General features: G+C 50.6%; 1 protein-coding gene across 2 annotated transcripts in view; it reads left to right on the top strand.

Moving 5' to 3' along the window:
* Nucleotides 1–360: 360 nt before the first annotated feature.
* The window catches only part of ZNF821 (zinc finger protein 821), a 232,290-nt gene continuing 212,221 nt past the window's right edge, over nucleotides 361–20,429 (top strand). The window contains exon 1 of one of the 2 annotated variants that reach the window (XM_033943375.1): nucleotides 361–760. The gene's annotated coding sequence lies outside the window, so the exon portion shown is untranslated. The remainder of the gene's footprint in view (nucleotides 761–20,429) is intronic. The other variant, XM_033943374.1, reaches the window with a different exon arrangement.

Here is a 20,429-nt window from a genome sequence, read left to right as displayed (position 1 = left end):
CCTTGAGAATTGAAGACTGAGAGGGGACATGATCAAAACATTCAAGATATTGAAGGGAATTGACTTAGTAGAGAAAGAGAGACTGTTCACCCTCTCCAAGGTGAAGAGAACGAGAGGGCACTGGCTGAAGTTAGAGAGTGGTAGAAACCTGGAATGCTCCTTCGGAGGTTGTTATAGGGGAAGAGAACATACAGCAGGTTCTGGTCTTTGACCTAAGGGCCGCCAGGTGAGCACAATGGACTGACTACTAGTCTGACCCAGCAGTGGCAATTCTTATGTTTCTGGCATTTGTAAGTCCCTTTTTCAATGGGACCGTCCCGTTTTCCCCACGCACAGCTTCAGGACGCTGAAGGCTATGTAAAGGCCACCCGGACGTCTCCATGCGGGGCAGGGCCCGAGTGAGCGTATCTGCTCCCCTCGCACTCTCTCTGCCTCACAAGACGAGGGGGATTCCGTTCCCGTGTGGCGCCAGACCTCGCTTTCCCTCCTCAGGCTCGAGGCGCGCGTTCGCCTCTCGCTCGACCCTTCACACTTCAGTCTGCGCGCGCGCCGTGCCCGCGCGCCGCCATTTTCTCCGTCTGTCCGTCCGTCCGTCCGTCCTTCTGCTCAGCCCATATTCGTCGCTACTTTATCTTGCTAACCTGACAGAACCGGAACCGAGGAACCGGCACCAGGAAGAGAACCGGATCTCTGGGCCTGTAACCCGCTTCCGAAGCCCCCCCGGCTCCTCAACTCTGTCCGTCTCCCTCAGTGCTACCAGGTCTCTCCCATTCCGCTTGCCTCGTCCTTTTACCTGTCAGACTGTCTGTCTGTCTGTCTGTCCCTGGGCTCCCTTTCCACTCTGTTTGTCCCTGGGCTCCCCCTTGCAGTATGTCTGTCTGTCTGTCCCTGGGCTCCCCTTGCAGTATGTCTGTCTGTCTGTCTGTCCCTGGGCTCCCCTTGCAGTATGTCTGTCTGTCCCTGGGCTCCCCCTTGCAGTATGTCTGTCTGTCTGTCCCTGGGCTCCCCTTGCAGTATGTCTGTCTGTCTGTCTGTCCCTGGGCTCCCCTTGCAGTATGTCTGTCTGTCCCTGGGCTCCCCCTTGCAGTATGTCTGTCTGTCTGTCCCTGGGCTCCCCTTGCAGTATGTCTGTCTGTCTGTCTGTCCCTGGGCTCCCCTTGCAGTATGTCTGTCTGTCCCTGGGCTCCCCCTTGCAGTATGTCTGTCTGTCTGTCCCTGGGCTCCCCTTGCAGTATGTCTGTCTGTCCCTGGGCTCCCCCTTGCAGTATGTCTGTCTGTCTGTCCCTGGGCTCCCCTTGCAGTATGTCTGTCTGTCCCTGGGCTCCCCCTTGCAGTCTGTCTGTCTGTCTCTGGGCTCCCCTTACAATCTGTAGTTAGACTGTCTGTCTCTAGGCTTCCTTTGCAGTCTGTCTGTCCCTGGGCTCCCTTTCCACTCTGTTTGTCCCTGGGCTCCCCCTTGCAGTCTGTCTGTCTGTCCCTGGGCTCCCCTTGCAGTATGTCTGTCTGTCCCTGGGCTCCCCCTTGCAGTCTGTCTGTCTGTCCCTGGGCTCCCCCTTGCAGTATGTCTGTCTGTCTGTCCCTGGGCTCCCCTTGCAGTATGTCTGTCTGTCCCTGGGCTCCCCCTTGCAGTATGTCTGTCTGTCTGTCCCTGGGCTCCCCTTGCAGTATGTCTGTCTGTCCCTGGGCTCCCCCTTGCAGTCTGTCTGTCTGTCTCTGGGCTCCCCTTACAATCTGTAGTTAGACTGTCTGTCTCTAGGCTTCCTTTGCAGTCTGTCTGTCCCTGGGCTCCCTTTCCACTCTGTTTGTCCCTGGGCTCCCCCTTGCAGTATGTCTGTCTGTCCCTGGGCTCCCCTTGCAGTATGTCTGTCTGTCCCTGGGCTCCCCCTTGCAGTCTGTCTGTCTGTCCCTGGGCTCCCCCTTGCAGTATGTCTGTCTGTCTGTCCCTGGGCTCCCCTTGCAGTATGTCTGTCTGTCCCTGGGCTCCCCCTTGCAGTATGTCTGTCTGTCTGTCCCTGGGCTCCCCTTGCAGTATGTCTGTCTGTCCCTGGGCTCCCCCTTGCAGTCTGTCTGTCTGTCTCTGGGCTCCCCTTACAATCTGTAGTTAGACTGTCTGTCTCTAGGCTTCCTTTGCAGTCTGTCTGTCCCTGGGCTCCCTTTCCACTCTGTTTGTCCCTGGGCTCCCCCTTGCAGTATGTCTGTCTGTCCCTGGGCTCCCCTTGCAGTATGTCTGTCTGTCCCTGGGCTCCCCCTTGCAGTCTGTCTGTCTGTCCCTGGGCTCCCCCTTGCAGTATGTCTGTCTGTCTGTCCCTGGGCTCCCCTTGCAGTATGTCTGTCTGTCCCTGGGCTCCCCCTTGCAGTATGTCTGTCTGTCTGTCCCTGGGCTCCCCTTGCAGTATGTCTGTCTGTCCCTGGGCTCCCCCTTGCAGTCTGTCTGTCTGTCTCTGGGCTCCCCTTACAATCTGTAGTTAGACTGTCTGTCTCTAGGCTTCCTTTGCAGTCTGTCTGTCCCTGGGCTCCCTTTCCACTCTGTTTGTCCCTGGGCTCCCCCTTGCAGTATGTCTGTCTGTCCCTGGGCTCCCCCTTGCAGTATGTCTGTCTGTTCCTGGGCTTCCCTTGCAGTCTTTCTGTTTGTCTGTCCCTGGGCTCCCCCCTTGTTGTCTGTCTGTCCCCGGGCTCCCCCACTTGTTGTCTATCTGTCCCTGGGCTCCCCCCTTGTTGTCTGTCCATCCCTGGGCTCCCCTTGAAGTCTGTCTGTCTCTGGGTTTCCCTTTCAGTCTATTTGTCAGCCTGTCTGTCCCTGGGCTCCCCCCCTTGCAGTCTGTCTGTCTGTTCCTGGGCTTCCCTTGCAGTCTTTCTGTTTGTCTGTCCCTGGGCTCCCCCCTTGTTGTCTGTCTGTCCCTGGGCTCCCCCACTTGTTGTCTATCTGTCCCTGGGCTCCCCCCTTGTTGTCTGTCCATCCCTGGGCTCCCCTTGAAGTCTGTCTGTCTCTGGGTTTCCCTTTCAGTCTATTTGTCAGCCTGTCTGTCCTTGGGCTCCCCCTTGCAGTCTGTCTGTTCCTGTGTGCCCCTTGCAGGCTGTCCCTGGACTCCCCTTGCAGTCTGTTTTTCTGCCTGGCCCTGGGCTCCCCCTTGCAGTCTGTCTGTCTGTGGGCTCCCCTTGCTATCTGTCTCTAGGCTCCCCTTGCAGTTTGTATGTTTGTCTGTCTCTGGGCTCCCCTTGCAGTCTGTCAGCCTGTCTGTCTGTCTCTGGACTCCCCTTGCAGCCTGTCTGCCTGTCTCCGGGCTCCCCTTGCAGTCTTTCAGACTGCCTCTGGCTTCCCCTTGCGGTCTGCCTGTCTCTGGGCTCCCCTTGCAGCCTGTCTGTCTGTCTGTCTCTGGGCTCCCCTTGCAGTATATACGTCAGACTGTCTCTGAGCTCCCCTTGCAGCCTGTCTGTCTATCTCTGCGCTCCCCTTGCAGTCTATCAGACTGTCTGCCTCTGGGCTCCCCTTACTGCCTGTCTCTGGGCTCCCCTTGCAGTCTGTCAGACTGTCTGTCTCTAGGCTCCCCTTGCGGTCTGTCTGTCTGCCTGCCTGCCTGCCTGCCTCTGGGCTCCCCTTGGTTTCTTAAGTGTCTGTTTATCTCAGGCAGTTTTGCCAATGGACTCCCCTCACTGTCTGTCTCTCTCTCTCTCAAGTGTCTTCTGTTTCTGGGGTCCCATCTTTCTCACGGGCATCTTCTGTCTCTGTGCTCCCCTCTCTGTCTGACTGTGTTGGGAATCTTTTCTCTCTAGACCAGCCTGGATTATCAATTAATCATTGCTTAGGCCACTGAGGAAAGGAAGGGAGTGGTGGGGTTGCACCACAGTTTTTTCCCTAGCTATCATGACTTATCTCTTTCACTGCTAATTGTCATTCCCATTTCTAACAAGAATTTCAGTGTTTTTCTAATCTATATAAATAAACATGATGTTTTGTTTCATTTAATAATGATATTTGTCACTATTTATTGAGGCTTAATGTCTTGTCAGTTAAGCAATGAAAGAGAGGAGAGACACCATTGTTGGGCCATGCTTACAGCAAAAGTTGTCCTTAATCCAGCCCCACTCTGGGCTCCCTTCTCTTGTCTGTGTGTATGCCTGTTTTGACATCTCTTGTCTCTATCATGAGATAGGTAGCAAAGTTCAGTTGTGGATTAGGAATTTGTTATCGGATAGAAAACAAAGGGAATGGTTAAATAATCTTTTTTCTCAATGGAAGAGAGTAAAGTGGAGTGCCTTAGAGATTTGTACTGGGACCGGTACTATTTTACTTATTTATAAATGATCTGGAAATTGGAATAACAAGTGAGATGATTAAATTTGCAGGTGACACTAAACTGTTCAAAGTTGTTAAAACGCATATGGATTGTGAAAAATTGCAGGAAGACATTAGGAAATTGGAAGACTGGGCGTCCAAGTGGCAGATGAAATTTAGGGCTCCTTTTTTCAAGGCACGCTACGGGGATTAGTGCGTCGGCCATTTCATCACGTGCTAACCCCCGCGGCAGCCTAAAATCCTAACTCCTCGTCAATGGAGGCGTTAGGTACTAGCGCGGCAGGCAGTTTAATGTGTGGTATTCCGCGCATTAAACTGCTACCGCGCCTTTGTAAAAGGATCCCTTAATGTGGACAAATGCAGAGTGATGCACATTGGGAAGAACAACCCAAATCACAGTTACCGGATGCTAGGGTCCATTTTGGGGGTTAGTGCCCAAGAAAAGGATCTGGGTGTCATTGTAGACAATACGATGAAACCTTTTGTCCAATGTGCGGCAGCAGCCAAAGAGCAAACAGGATGCTAGGAATTATTAAAAAAAGCAATGTTACTTACCGTAACAGTTGTTATCCAGGGACAGCAGGCAGCTATTCTCACTAATGGGTGACGTGACCCAGTGGAGCCCCGATGTGGACGCTCACAAGCAGTCTTGCTTGAAGAAACTCGAAGTTTCGAGTCGACCGCACCTCGCATGCGCGAGTGCCTTCCCGTCCAGCGCAGGGCGCGTCTCCTCAGTTCAGATAGCTAGCAGAGAAGCCAACCAAGGGAGGTGGGTGGGACGTGAGAATAGCTGCCTGCTGTCCCTGGATAACAACTGTTACGGTAAGTAACATTGCTTTATCCCAGGACAAGCAGGCAGGTATTCTCACTAATGGGTGACCTCCAAGCTAACCACAATGGGATGGTGGGAGAGTTGTCAACTTAGGAGAATAAATTATGTAACACTGTTTGGCCAAACTGTACATCCCATCTGGAAAAAGCATCCAGACAATAGTGAGAAGTGAAGATATGAACCGAGGACCATGTAGCAGCTCTACAAATTTCCTCAATAGGCGTAGATCTGAGGAAAGCTACAGAAGCTGCCATAGCTCTGACCTTATGGGCTGTGACTTTACTGTGAAGGGGCAATCCAGCCTGGGCATAGCAGAAAGAGATGCAAGCCGCCATCCAGTTAGAGATGGTACGCTTAGAGATGGACGTCCCAACTTGTTCGGATCAAAGGAGATGAATAGTTGAGGAGCAGTTCTGTGCGGTTTGGTGCATTCCAGATAGAAAGCCAAAGCCCGCTTACAGTCCAGAGAATGAAGAGCTGATTCTCCAGGATGAGAATGAGGCTTTGGAAAGAACACTGGAAGAACAATGGATTGGTTGAGATGAAATTCCGAGACAACTTTAGGAAGGAATTTTGGATGAGTGCGAAGGACCACCTTGTCATGATGGAACACTGTAAAAGGTGGATCTGCAACCAAGGCTTGGAGCTCACTGACTCGTCGAGCAGAAGTGAGGCCAACGAGAAACACAACTTTCCAAGTGAGATACTGCAGATGAGCCTTGTCAATAGGTTCAAATGGAGCTTTCATAAGCTGAGAAAGAACAATATTGAGGTCCCAAACCACTGGAGGCGGTTTGAGAGGAGGATTGACATGGAAAAGTCCTTTCATGAATCTGGAAACTATAGGATTTGCAGACAGAGGTTTTCCACGAAGCAGCTGATGGAAAGCAGCAATTGCACTAAGGATGGACTCGTATCAATGTAGACTTGAGGCCAGAACGAGAAAGGTGCAAAAGATAGTCCAAAACCGAAGATAAAGAGGAATGTTGAGGTTCCTGATGATGAGAAGAACACCAATTGGCAAATCTAGTCCATTTCTGGTAATAGCACTGTCTAGAAGCAAGCTTCCGTGAAGTTTCCAAAACATCCCTCACAGCTTGCGAAAACTGGAGAGGGGTTACGTTGAGAGGAACCAAGCTGTCAGGTGTAGAGACTGCAGATTGGGATGAAGCAGAGATCCTTGATGCTGTGTAAGCAGTGATGGAAACAGCGGTAGAAGGTAAGGCTCCCTGCTGCTGAGTTGAAGTAGAAGGGAGTACCAAGGTTGCCGGCGTCACCGAGGAGCAATCAGAATAATGGTGGCATGGTCGGACCTCAGCTTGACTAGAGTCTTTTGAATGAGAGGAAATGGAGGAAACGCATATAGAAAGAGATTAGTCCAGTCCAGAAGAAAAGCATCCGCCTCGAGGCGATGAGGAGTGTAAATCCTGGAGCAGAACTGAGGCAGCTTGAAGTTGTGGGGAGCAGCAAAGAGGTCTATCTGAGGTGTCCCCCACAGAGAGAAAATGTGATGAAGGGGCATGGAATGGAGAGTCCACTCGTGAGGCTGCAGAAGACGACTCAAGTTGTCCGCTAAGGCATTGTCTGCCCCCTGAATGTAGACAGCTTTGAGGAAGCTGTTGCGAATTGCCCAATCCCAAACCTTCAGAGCTTCCTGACAGAGGGAGACCGATCCCGTGCCTCCCTGCTTGTTGACATAATACATGGCGACTTGGTTGTCCGTGCGAATGAGGACTACACGGTCGTGAAGCAGATGTTGAAAAGCATGGAGAGCATTGAAAATCGCCCTGAGTTCCAGGAGATTGATGTGGCACTGGCGGTCCGTACTGGTCCAATAACCTTGAGTGTGGAGATCATCCAGATGAGTCCCCCAAGCGTAAGTCGAAGAGTCTGTCGTGAGAACCTTCTGATGGCGGGGGCATGTGAAACAGTAAACCTCTGGATAGATTGGAAGAGAGCATCCACCAACGAAGAGACTGTGTCAGAGCAGGAGTGACCTGGATGTGCTGAGACAGGGGGTCGGATACCTGCATCCTTTGCGATGCCAGGGTCCACTGAGAAATCCTGAGGTGAAGTCTGGCAAAAGGAGTCACGTGTACTGTAGAGGCCATGTGGCCCAGAAGAACCATCATGTGTCTCGCCGAGATGGACGAGCGAGAGGACACTGAATGACAAAGATGGAGAAGAGCTTCCCGACGTTGAGGAGGGAGGAACGCCCTGAGTTGGACAGTATCCAGAACAGCTCCGATGAAGGGAAGAGTCTGGGAAGGTCGCAGATGGGATTTTGGAAAGTTGATCTTGAACCCCAGACTCTGCAGGAACCAGATAGTCCTCTGGGTCGCTAAGACGACTCCCTGAGACGTGGAATCCTTGATAAGCCAGTCGTCCAAGTAGGGGAACACCTAAAGACCATGGTTCCTGAGCGCTGTGGCCACCACAACCAGACATTTGGTGAAGACTCTGGGTGACGATGCCAGGCCGAAAGGGAGCACCCGGTATTGAAGATGAAGATGTCCCACCCGAAATCTGAGGTATTGACGGGAGGCCGGATGAATGGGAATGTGTGTGTAGGCCTCCTTGAGATCCAGAGAGAATAACCAGTCGTTCTGCTCGATGAGGGGATACAGAGATGCCAGGGTCAACATGCAAAACTTTTCTTTGACCAGATATTTGTTGAGCACCCTGAGATCCAAAATAGGACGCAGATCGCCCGTCTTCTTTGGAACAAGGAAGTACCGGGAGTAAAAACCCTTGTTCTGTTGAGCCAAAGGAACCGGCTCGACAGCCCGGAGCTGCAACAAAGCCTGAGCTTCCCGAAGAAGAAGGGTGGTCTGGGTCAAGTTTGAAGGATACTCTCTTGGAGGATGTTCCGGAGGAACTTGATGGAACTGAAGAGAGTATCCCTCCCTTACGATGGAAAGGACTCAGAGGTCGGTGGTAATAATCATCCATCAATGGTAAAAATGATGGAGACGACCTCCTATCGGGGGAAAAACTGGGAAGGGCAGAACGACGGACGTTATGCTCTCCATGAGACAGTCAAAAAGGCTGAGGAGCCTTGGGGACAGCAGACGGCTGAGGCTTCTGTTGCTGCTTCTGTGGATGCTGCCTCTTAACAGGCTGACGTATGGCAGGAGCCTGTTTGGGCGGAAAACGCCGCTGGTAGATCAAAGACGGGCGTGATGGCCGAGGAGGAGCAGGCTTGGGCTTCGGACGAAGAATAGATTGGAAAGACTTCTCGTGGTCCGAAAGCTTCTTGGTCGCCGCCTCAATGGATTCATCGAAGAGGTCGGTTCCAGCACATAGGACATTGGCCAGCCTGTCCTGTAGATTGGGGTCCATGTCGATGGTCCGGAGCTACGCCAGGCGTTGCATGGCCACCGAGCAAGTAGTAGCCCGAGCAGATAACTCAAAGGCATCGTATGAGGACTGCATCAATTGTAACCGGAGTTGGGACAAAGAAGCCAGAACCTCCTGGTACTCAAACTGTGCTCGAGAATCCAAGTAGGGCATGAACTTGTAAAGGACAGACAGGAAAAATTCAAAATAGGTTATGAAATGAAAGTTATAATTAAGAACTCTGGATGTCATCATTGAGTTCTGGTAAATGCGCCTGCCAAACCTGTCCATCGTCTTGCCCTCCCTGCCAGGAGGAACGGTGGCATACCTGGGAGGGGTGAGACCGCTTCAATGAAGACTCCACCAAGAGGCACTGATGGGATAATTGGGCACCATCAAACCCCTTATGGTGAACCGTGCGGTATCTGGTATCCAATTTACCCGGCACAGCGGGGATGGAATAGGGTGTCTCAAGACAGCGAACAAAGGTCTGATCCAGCAGCTTATGAAGAGGATTCAGCAGGTGGTTGAGGGAGATGCATGGTCTCCAGATACTCCTTCGAAAATTTGTACTCAGTGTCCAGCTGAATGTCCAAATCAGCTGCCATCTGTCGAAGAAAAGAGGAGAAAGACAGCTGGTCAGCCAAAGCAGGGCCTCTAGAAGGACTTGAGGACATCGAGGCCTCCTGATCCAATGAGGACGGGGATCTAGATGGGGAAAAAGATCCCATCGTGTCCTCGAGCTCCGGCAGGGAAAGAGGTGAAGTATCCGGCGGTGAATACTGAAGATAAGGCTGCTTTCGATGAGGCGAGGCATGCCTGGACGAGTGCCTCGAAGAATGTCTCGATCAATGATGCGAGCTGTGTCTGGAGGCAGGCCTCGACAAACGAGGCGAGTGAGTCTTCACTGAGGCCTCTAGCAAGTGGATGGGGCTTGAAGCGGTCGATCAAAGCAGAGGTGGTTGGCTGGAATCACCTCGAGGCACTCGCAAAGACTCGAGTCCCTGCATCGAGTGGATCGGTTCCAATGGAGGCACTCGCAAAGACTCTACTCCTTGCATCGAGTGGATCGGTTCCAATGGAGGCACTCGCAAAGACTCTACTCCTTGCATCGAGTGAATCAGTTCCAGTGGAGGCATGGGCAAAGACTATGCTCCTTGCGATGCATGCATCGATGCCAGACCAGACACTCGCAGAGACTCTGTTCCCTGTAGAGAGTGTGTGTATCGCTGAGGCACTGGAGGCGGCTCGACCTCGCGGGAGGCCTCCGCGTGCCCAGACTGGATTTGAGAGAGAAGCTTCGGCCCCATGGTGGTAAAGAGCTCAATGAATTGCTTCTCAAGTAAGGTCTGGAACGAAGCCGGCAAGGATGGATCCGCATCAGCAATGGGACCACCAGCACGGGCTTCGCGCTCCCTGGAGGCAGTGTGAGAGTGCTTAGGCTTAGAAGCCTTGGGCACTTTAAGCACCACCGGGGGAATGGGCTGCTCTGCTACCTGACCTGAGGAGACAGAGGAAGGCACCACAGCTGGTGTCGAAGACGGAGCCGGCACAAACGAGGCAGGTTTGATGAGGCTCGGAGCAGAAGACGTGAAAGCCTGGGTAACCTCAGGTGAGGCAGATGGTAAAGCACCCTTCGATGACGAAAGCTCCATTGAAGACTCCACAGTGAACAACTGCTCCCACAAGAAGCAACGACGCTTGAAAGCACGGGCTGTAAGTGTTGAACAAGGCCGGCATGATTTCGGGAGGTGTTGAGGCCCAAGACACCGAAGACAGCGTCGATGAGGGTCCGTCAGCGAAATCGCACCCTGGCACTTGACACACTTTTAAAAACCGGTAATAGGCCGGGACATAGGCCGGAAAAGCTCCGCCGTGAGATCGAAGCCGCGGGGCTGCGGCCACGTGGCCTGCCCAGTCGAATGGATGGAAGAAATTTTTTGGGGGAAAACAAGAAAGAACGACGAAAATCAGCGATTAAGAGAAAAATAACCCAAAACCGCGGACTTTAAAATGCACAAGTGAAAAAACTTCACGCAGAGAGTCGAAGACGGACTTCTTGGCTCCGCGGAAAAGTAAGAACTGAGGAGACGCGCCCTGTGCTGGGCGGGAAGGCACTCGCGCATGCGCGGTGCGGGCGACTCAAAACTTCGAGTTTCTTCAAACAAGACTGCTTGTGAGCGTCCGCATCGGGGCTCCATTGGATCACGCCTGCTTGTCCTGGGATAAGGGATGGTTAACAAGACTAAGAATATTATAATGCCCCTGTATCGGTCCATGCTGTGACTTTACCTGGAGTATTACTTTCAATTCTGGACTCCTTAACTCAAAGATATAGTGCACTAGAAAAGGTTCAAAGAAGAACAACCAGGATGATAAAGGGGATGGAATGCCTCTCGTATGAGGAAAGACTAAAAAGGTTAGGGCTCTTCAGCTTGGAAAAGAGACGACTGAGGGGAGATATGATTGAAGTCTACAAAATCCTGAGTGGAGTAGAACGGGTACAAGTGGATCAATTTTTCACTCCTTCAAAAATTACAAAGACTAGGGGACACTCGAGAAAATTGCAGGGAAATACTTTTAAAACCAATAGGAGGTAATATTTTTTCACTCATAGAATAGTTAAGCTCTGGTACGTGTTGCCAGAGGTTGTGGTAAGAGCAGATAGCATAGCTGGTTTTAAGAAAGGTTTGGACAATTTACTGGAGGAAATGTCCATAGTCTGTTATTGAGATAGACATAGGGGAAGCCACTGCTTGCTCTGGATCCGTAGCATGGAATGTTGCTACTCTTTGGGTTTTTGCCAGATACTAGTGCTCTGGATTGTCCACTGTGAGGACAGGCTACTGGGCTAGATGGATCACTGGTCTGACCCACTAAGGCTATTCTTATGTTCTAATGTCGGGAATGGAGGAGTAGCCTATCTATCATAAATCCCAGGCTCAAATACCTAATTTTAACCAGATCTTATGTATAGGCACAACCTCCCCCATCCTCTTTTTTGACATAGCCATATTTGTAAAACATTCTTTATTACCCTCCTGATGTTGTTTTTTCCTTAAATGTATTTTTACTTTCCTTAAAGATTGTAGTTCACCCCTCTTCCCTTATGTATCGCTAATTACTTGTGTACATACATTGTATGTTTACTTGTACAAATTGTTTTATTTTGTATCCCAATTTTTTATTGTCATTGCCATTGAAGTTTGATATTGCATGTACAACAAACTTTTAATAAACTTGGTTAGTGTGCTGGCCTGAGAGCCTGAGCAACTGGGTTTGATTCCCACTACAGCTCCTTGTGACTCTGGGCAAGTCACTTAACCCTCCATTGCCCTAGGTACAAAAATACATTCCTGTATATAATATTTAAACAGCTTTGATTGCAACTACAGAAAGATGGTATATCAAGTGGGGCAATGTCACACAGTTTACAATTCTGGTTCTGGATGCTCCTGCCATATTGGGGAGTCTTGTCTAGGCTCCATTGTTCCTTCTAAAGAGTAAGAATCCAAATGGATGTCTTCTGCCAATGTTTCTGCTGATGGTACAAATGTATTGTGCTTTCAATCACCAGATCATGCAGTATTTTTGTACTACCCCCACTGACAGAGAAGCTGGTGGAGGATTCCATGCAGCCTTCTGCTGCTGCTTTTTTTTTTAGCAGGAATGTTGTTGAGCACCCCTCTCTCTGTCTCACTTTACAATCTGTCTCTTTCTGTAGGATCTCCTCTTTGTATCTTGGGTGTTCTCTTTGTCGTCTACTACTACTATTTATCACATATAGCGCTGAAAGGCATATGCAGCACTGAACATTTTGACATTTAATAGACAGTCCCTGCTTTGAAGAGCTTACAATTTAACTTGTACAGACAGACATGAAATATGGGGTTGGGAATACAGAACACAAGGTGGAGGAGTTGAAAGCAGTTTCAAAGAGGGAGGCTTTTAACTTGGACTTGAACGCTGCCAGAGATGGAGCCCGCTATAGGGATTTAGGCAATTTGTTCCAGGCAGGGTTCCCCTGTCTTACTTTTTCTCATTGTAGGGACTCCTTTCAATGTTCCTTCTATGTCTGTTTTCTCAGGGGTCTTTGTGTCACTTTATCTCTAGGATTTCCTCTCTGATTGTCTCTGTATTGGATTTCTCTAGTCTCTGCTGTCTTTTCTATAGCCCTCTTGGGATTCTATTGTCTGTCCTTTTGATCTCCCCTCTCCTTCAGTTAGCTGAGAGGTCTCCCCTGTCTACTTTGATTTTTTTTTTCCCTGCCTCTTAGATTTTTTTCTCTCACCTCTATTCTTGTTTTATCATCCTATATAGTTACTGTATGCTACAAAAACAAATTACAAGAGAGACAGTTTCATCACAGAGGTGATATAATAAGAAAAGTACCCGGAAGACGGGGAAGTATTGCTTATTATCCCAGGACAAGCAGGCAGCATATTCTCACATGTGGGTGATGTCATCTACGGAGCCCCGACGCAGACAGCTTTTCAAGCAAACTTGATTGAAGATTCAAGTTTGCTGTGCTGCACCACTCATGCGTGCCTTCCTACTCCACTAGAGGGCGCATCCCCTTCTCGTGGTCTCCAGTTCTTTCGTTTCCGCGGAGCCAAGAAGTCCTGTTTTTGGTCTCTGCCCGAAAGTGCCTTCTAGCACCGCGGCTTTTCTTGTTTTTTCTGGGAGAGTCGCTGTGCGCGTGTAGTTTGCTCCTTTTGTTGTTTTCTGCGAGTTTGTTGTTGTTGGCGGTCTTTTTTACAGCCCGGGGGCTCCCGGGTTGTCGCGGCTGCGTGGCCTCGTCGTCCGTGGCCTCTTCTTTCTTATGTCCCGGCCCTTGACCGGGTTTAAAAAGTGCACCAGGTGCGATTGTCTTCAGTCCATCACAGACCCGCATCGCTGGTGCATTCTCTGCTTAGGGGCCGATCATCCTACCGAGTCCTGCCCCCGGTGTGCCACGTTTCAGCATCGGGCCCTTCGTCAACGTAAGGCCCTTATGGCGGATCTTTTTGCGGTCGACCAGCCCTCGACCTTGACCTCGAGGTCGGCTTCGGCCCTGGCCTTGACCTCGGCCTCGGGTGCCTCAGCCCCGCCTCGGGACTCGACCCCCAAGACCTCGGCTCCGGGTAAGTCCCCTCTTCCTCCCACAGGTTCTATGCCGGTGAAGAAGCCTTCATCGGGGACGCAAGCTGGGCACGGTGGAAGTTCCCTGCCCTTTGCTTCGGCGAAGTCCTCCAAGCCCTCGGGTCGTGCCTCCACTACCAGGGAATACTCTGCATCGAGGTCGCCCTCGGTGGAGTGCACTATGGCACCGGACATGCCTTCGATGATGCCCGTGCCGGTTTTTCAGGACATGCTCCGGGCGATGATTTCATCGGAGCTGTCCGCCGTGCTGGCCCATCTCCAACCGGCCTCGACCTCGCGTGCGCCGGACCAGCCTGAGTTGCGCATCGGGGTGCCGGAGACCAAAGTGCGCTGATCCCGACGTCTTTCTTCGTCCTCGGACTCCTCGCCCCGGGCCTCGAGGCGGTCTTCCCCCGCGGGGCGAAGCGTTGCTTGAAGCACGCTGCAGCCTCAGTCCAGAGGGTTTCTAAGCGGGCCCGAGGTTCCCCTCCGAGGCGAGGTCGCTCACCGACTACCCATGCTGTCGGACCGCTGAGGGTTTCGGGGTTGTCTCTGGATAACCCTCGGTTGTTGCTCACTCCCCCTCGGTCCGGGGCTCTAGACCAAGGCTCGAGGCTTTCGCCAAGGGAGTCCGGGGACAGGTCCCCGACCCGTCATCGGTTGGTGCCTCGTACCCCGGGGTCGTCTCCGAGGGGCTCCTCGAGACGCCGCAGGTCCCCGCCCCCAGCGCACTCCTAGAGTGCCTCCTGGGGTTCGGAGCGCGCCATGGAGCGGGAACCTCGCTACTCTAGGGAGGTTTCCCCTTCCTTTTTGGCGCTGGGGTGGTCTCGTTCGGCGTCACCTCCCGAGGCCAGGGGAGCGTCCCGCCCGTCCTTCACGAGGTTCGTGCAGGACATGGGTCGGGCGCTTAACCTGGACCTCCAGTCTGACTCCAGGTATTCTAAGGAGTATCTGGCAGAATTGGACATGCCGTCTCCGCCTAGAGAGTCCCTCCGGCTGCTGTTGAACCCTGTGCTTCGACAAACCTTCATTAGGAACCTTGAGACTCCTTATATGGTGACGGCGGTCCTCTCGAAGATGGAGTCCAAATACCGTACGGTCCCCTGCCCGGGGTTCGAGCGTCCGCAATTGTCTCACCAGTCGTTACTGGTGGAGTCGTCACTTAAGAAATCTCACCCGTCCCGTGTCTCGGCGGCGGTCCCGCCGGGTCGGGAGGGCAGGAGCCTTGATAAATTTGGCCGCAGGCTCTACCAAAATTCTATGATGGCCTCTAGGGTGCTGAATTATTCCTTCACCTTCACGTCCTATCTAAAACACCTGATTGGCTCGTTGACGGCCTTCCAGGCGGACTTGCCGGCCTCATGCCAGGGGGCGTTTGGCCTGCTCCTCGAGGATTTCTCCAACTTACTGATTCATCTGTTCCATGCGGCGTATGATGGGTTTGAGCTTTCATCCAGGGTCTCGGCTTTTGCGGTGGCCATGCGCCGGCTGGCTTGGCTACGCCTGGTCGACATGGATCCGAATCTTCAGGATAGGTTGGCCAACCTCCCCTGTGTGGGCAAGGAGTTGTTTGATGACACCATTGAGGCGGCTACGAAGTGCCTCTCGGAGCATGAGAAGTCGTTTGCTTCGCTCGTCAGGCCGAAGCCTAAGCCGTCCACGTCGCGGCCCTTTCGGGCCCCCCCGCAGCATTATCCATACAAATCTACCCCGGCGTTCTCCCGACCACCGCCCAGACGTCAGCAGGCGCATCCTAGGGCCTTACCCAAGTCCCAGCCACCTGCCGTTGCTAAGCCTTCTCCGTCTTTTTGACGGGATGAGCGGATGGGGGCAGGACCTCTCCGCTTTGCAGTCAGATCCCACTCCGTTCGGGGGCTGTTTGAGAAAGTTCTACCATCGCTGGACCACCGTCACCTCTGACGCTTGGGTCTTAGGCGTGATTGCCACCGGGTACATTCTGAACTTCCGGGAGGTTCCTCCCGATAGCCCACCAAGCGAGTGTCGTTCCAATTGGGCGCAGCTGCCCCTTCTTCTCTCGGAAGCTCGGGCTCTCCTCCGCTTAAGGGCGGTGGAAGTGGTCCCCCGTTGTCAACAGGGGTGGGGGTTTTATTCCCATTACTTCTTAGTTCCAAAGAAGACGGGGGATTTCCTACAAGCATACAGGAAACAGGGTGACGAAGATTATCTGACCAGGTCTAAAACAGTCAAAGCGGCAGTCAGAGAGGCCAAGATTCAAACAGAAGAACAACTAGCGAAAAACATTAAAAAAGGGGATAAATCCTTCTTCAGATACATTAGCGACAGGAAACGAAACACATGGGATAGTACGTCTCAGGAAAACAGACGGGACCTATGCAGAAACGGATTCTGATAAAGCCAAACTACTAAATGAATACTTTTGCTCAGTCTTTACTTGTGAGGCGCCGGGGACCGGTCCACAACTGCAGCATTTGACCTGGTCGACCACTCCATACTGCTACAGATACTTGACGCCATTGGGATCTCATGCAAGGTCTACAATTGGTTCCAAGGATTCCTCAAATCAAGAACCTACAGGGTAAAGTCCAATAATATCAAATTAGAACCATGGTCCAACCTATGCGGAGTTCCACAAGGATCACCTCTATCACCTACGCTCTTCAACCTCTTTATTTCCTCCCTTGGAGCCACTTTAGATAACTTAAATGTTACATCCTTCAGCTACGCAGACGACATCACCATACTCCTCCCCTTCGACCCATCAGAGCCCACCACTACAGCAAAACTGGAAATAACCCTAGATGCAGTGGAAAAATGGATGGTAGACCACAAACTGAAACTAAACTCAGATAAAACAAAATTACTTCTGACAGCATGAGAACCATGGTTAAAAAATGGCTCAAGAAGGGGACAGCAAAAATCCAAACAGTTGATCAAGCATGGTCTCTACTGAAAACCACCATTACAGAAGCACAGAATCTTTATATACCGAAGATATCCAAAGGAAGGCGAAAAAAGATCAAAGGAGAACCAGCTTGGTTATCCAAAGAGGTGAAGGATGCAGTGAGGGATAAGAGGAACTCGTTTAAAAAATGGAAACGGGATAAAACGATGGAGGCCTGGAACTGCCACAAAATCGACCAGAAAAAGTGTCATAAAGCGGTAAGAGACGCCAAAAGAGTCTATGAAGAGAAGATAGCGCAAGAAACCAAAAACTTCAAGCCCTTTTTTAGATATATAAAAGGAAAGAAACCAGCAAGAGAGATAGTGGGTCCTCTCAACGACCAAGGAAAGAAAGGGTCAATAAAAGAAGACAAACAGGTTGCCGATAGGTTAAATTCATTCTTTGCCTCTGTCTTTACAAATGAGGACACTACAACAATGCCAGAAACAAAGAGGATATTCGCCGGAAGCATAGAGGAGAGCCTCGCAACAGTACATGTGGGGTTGGACATGATATACTTTCAGATTGATAGACTTAAAAGTGACAAAGCCCCTGGACCGGACGGGATTCACCCAAGAGTATTAAAGGAATTTAAGATAGAAATTGGCGAACTATTACAATCCTTAGCTAACATGTCAATCAGAACCGGGCAAATACTGGAGGATAGCAAATGTCATCCCAATTTTCAAGAAAGGATTAAGAGGTGAACCGGGAAACTACAGACCTGTGAGTCTCACATCGGTTCCTGGGAAGATAATTGAGGCACTAATTAAAGATACCATTGTACATCACCTGGAAGAGCACAACCTAATAAGTGCTAGTCAACACGGCTTCAGGAAAGGGAAGTCATGTTTAACAAATTTACTTCAATTTTTTGACAAGGTGAACAAACAAATCGATAGTGGAGATCCAGTGGACATAATTTACTTGGACTTCCAGAAAGCGTTTGACAAGGTCCCGCACGCAAGGCTTATGAGTAAATTACTAAGTCATGGAATAGGTGGCGAAGTGCACAGATGGATCGGCAAATGGCTAGAGAACAGAAAACAGAGGGTGATCATAAATGGGAAATTCTCGGATTGGGAGAAGGTGACTAGCGGCATGCCCAGGGCTCGGTTCTTGGGCCCATCTTGTTCAATGTTTTTATAAATGACCTTGAAGAGGAAACGACAAGCAATATAATCAAGTTTGCAGATGATACAAAATTATGTCGGGGGGTTGGCTCTCCAAGGGACTGTGAGGATCTTCAGAAGGATCTGAACCAGCTGGAAAAATGGGCAATAATGTGGCAAATGAATTTCAATATAGACAAATGCAAAGTGATGCATCTGGGAAAGAAAAACAAAGAACATGAATATAGAATATTGGGTGCGACATTAGCCAAATGCGAGCAAGAAAGGGACTTGGGGGTCCTGATAGACAGAACCCTAAAACCATCAGCTCAATGCGCGGTGGCAGCAAAGAAAGCAAACAAGATGTTGGGCATGATTAAAAAGAGGATCATGAGTAGGTCGGAGGACGTCATAATGCCACTTTACAGAGCAATGGTCAGACCACACTTAGAATACTGTGTCCAGCACTGGTCTCCATACCTCAAGAAGGATATGACTTTACTGGAGAGGGTGCAGAGGCGAGCCACAAAACTAGTCAAAGGTATGGAGAATTTGAGCTACCAAGAACGCCTCAGAAAACTGGGACTGTTCACCCTCGAAAAGAGAAGATTGAGAGGGGATTTGATAGAGACTTTTAAAATATTAAAAGGATTTGACAAAATAGACCAGGAAGAAGCATTACTGACATTTTCAGATGTGACACGGACAAGAGGTCATAGCCTGAAACTGTGTGGCAGCAGGTTCAAGACAAATGTCAGGAAGTTCTATTTCACACAGCGAGTGGTGAGCGCTTGGAATGCTCTCCCAGAGGAGCTTGTGGCAGAGACTAGTGTTCAGGGTTTCAAGCGCAAGTTGGATGCACACCTCCTTGCAAATCATATCAGGGGATACGGGAAATCCGGGTCTCCAACAGAGAGCACCTAACTGGGCCTCCGCTTGTGCGGATCGCCGGACTAGATGGACCTAGGTCTGATCCGGTGAAGGCGTTTCTTATGTTCTTATGTTACTTATTTCAACTACTTCCTCAAATTGATGCCTAAATTCTACCCGGCTCTTGAAGAGCAGTGTCTTCCGGAATTCAAGCAGATTATCACAACTCTGTCTCAACTTCGCCTCTTTATGCTACAAGCCACATACGATGCCTTTGAGCTCTCTTCCAGGGTCTCTGCCTTTACAGTAGCCATGCTTCGCCTAGCCTGGCTCCGCATTGTTGATATGGACCCCAATTTGCAGGACCACCTAGCCAACTTGCCTTGCCAGGGAAATGAACTGTTTGATGAATCCATTGAAGCTACTACGAAGCGCCTTTCTAAACATGAGCACTCATTTGCTTCGTTGATTCGGCCGAAGCCTAAGACTCCTCCTGCTTGGCCATACAAACAACCACCACATCGTTATCCTCAAAAAAAGACGCCAGCTTTCTCCAGGCCTCCGCCTAGAAAGCCACCACAGCAACAACGGCAGCAGAAAGCTCAACCACCTGCTGCAACTAAACCAGCTCAGTCTTTTTGATGTTCCCAGTCTGAGCATGCCAATCTCCCTACATCAGAATTCTCTTTTACCCATTGGAGGTCGTCTTCACCATTTTTATCCCCAGTGGTAACTGATCACCTCAAATCTCTGGGTTCTTACCATCCTTCGGGAAGGGTACTCTCTACACATTCTTCAGGTATCTCCAGATGTCCTCCAAGAGTGTCTCCTTCAAATTCGTCGCAACTTCCCCTTCTTCTTCAGGAAGCTCAGGCTCTTCTGCGCCTTCGAGCTGTCAAAGAAGTCCCTTTACATCAACGGGAAAAGAGTTTTTACTCCTATTTTCTGGTTCCCAAGAAGACGGGGGATTTGCGACCCATTCTAGACCTCAGAGCCCTCAACAAATTTCTAGTCAAAGAGAAGTTTCGGATGCTTTCTTTACCAACTCTTTACTCCCTGATGAATCAGAGAGATTGGCTATGCTCTCTGGATCTCAAAGAGGCTTACACTCATATCCCCATTCATCCAGCCTATTGCAAATTCCTCAGGTTCAGGCTAGGGAACCTTCATCTGCAGTACAGAGTTCTTCCTTTTGGCCTCGCCTCATCCCCCAGAGTCTTCACGAAGTGTCTGGTGATGGTGGCTGCCGCCCTCCATACCCAGGGTCTTCAAGTTTTTCCATACTTGGACGATTGGCTTATAAAAGCCCCCTCTCAACAAGGGGTTATTGCAGCGACCCAACAAACTGTTATGTTCCTCCAAAGTCTGGGGTTCGAAGTCAACTTTCCAAAATCCCAGCTGAACCCGTCTCAGTTTCTCCAATTCATCGGAGCCATTCTGGTCACGGTACAGCTCAGAGCATTCCTGCCTCAACCTCGTCAGGCCGCCCTCATTCGCCTTTGCCATCAGGTGTCTCATCTCAAATCAGTTTCAGCGAGACAGATGATGATTTTATTAGGTCACATGGCTTCTACAGTTCACTTGACTCCTTTTGCCAGACTTCACCTACGTATACCTCAGTGGACCCTGGCATCCCAGTGGCAACAAGCTACTGACCCAATTTCTCAACAACTTACAGTCACTCCTTTGTTGAAACAATCTCTCCACCAGTGGACGCTCTCTTCCAATCTTTCCAGAGGTTTGCTGTTTCACAATCTCCCTCATCAGAAGGTCCTCACAACCGACTTGTCAACCTACGCATAGGGAGTCCATCTAGACAGTCTCCGCACTCAAGGCCATTGGTCTCCTGCAGACCGTCTTTGTCACATCAATCTGTTGGAACTCAGAGCGATTTTCAATGCTCTCAAAGCAAACTAAATAAGCGATCCATTAAGTACG

The sequence above is a fragment of the Geotrypetes seraphini genome, chromosome 4 (genome assembly GCF_902459505.1).
Source record: "Geotrypetes seraphini chromosome 4, aGeoSer1.1, whole genome shotgun sequence".
Classification (NCBI taxonomy): Eukaryota; Metazoa; Chordata; class Amphibia; order Gymnophiona; family Dermophiidae; genus Geotrypetes; species Geotrypetes seraphini.
Note: the sequence above shows the minus strand (reverse complement) of the source record. Positions and strands in the feature narration are given on the sequence as shown.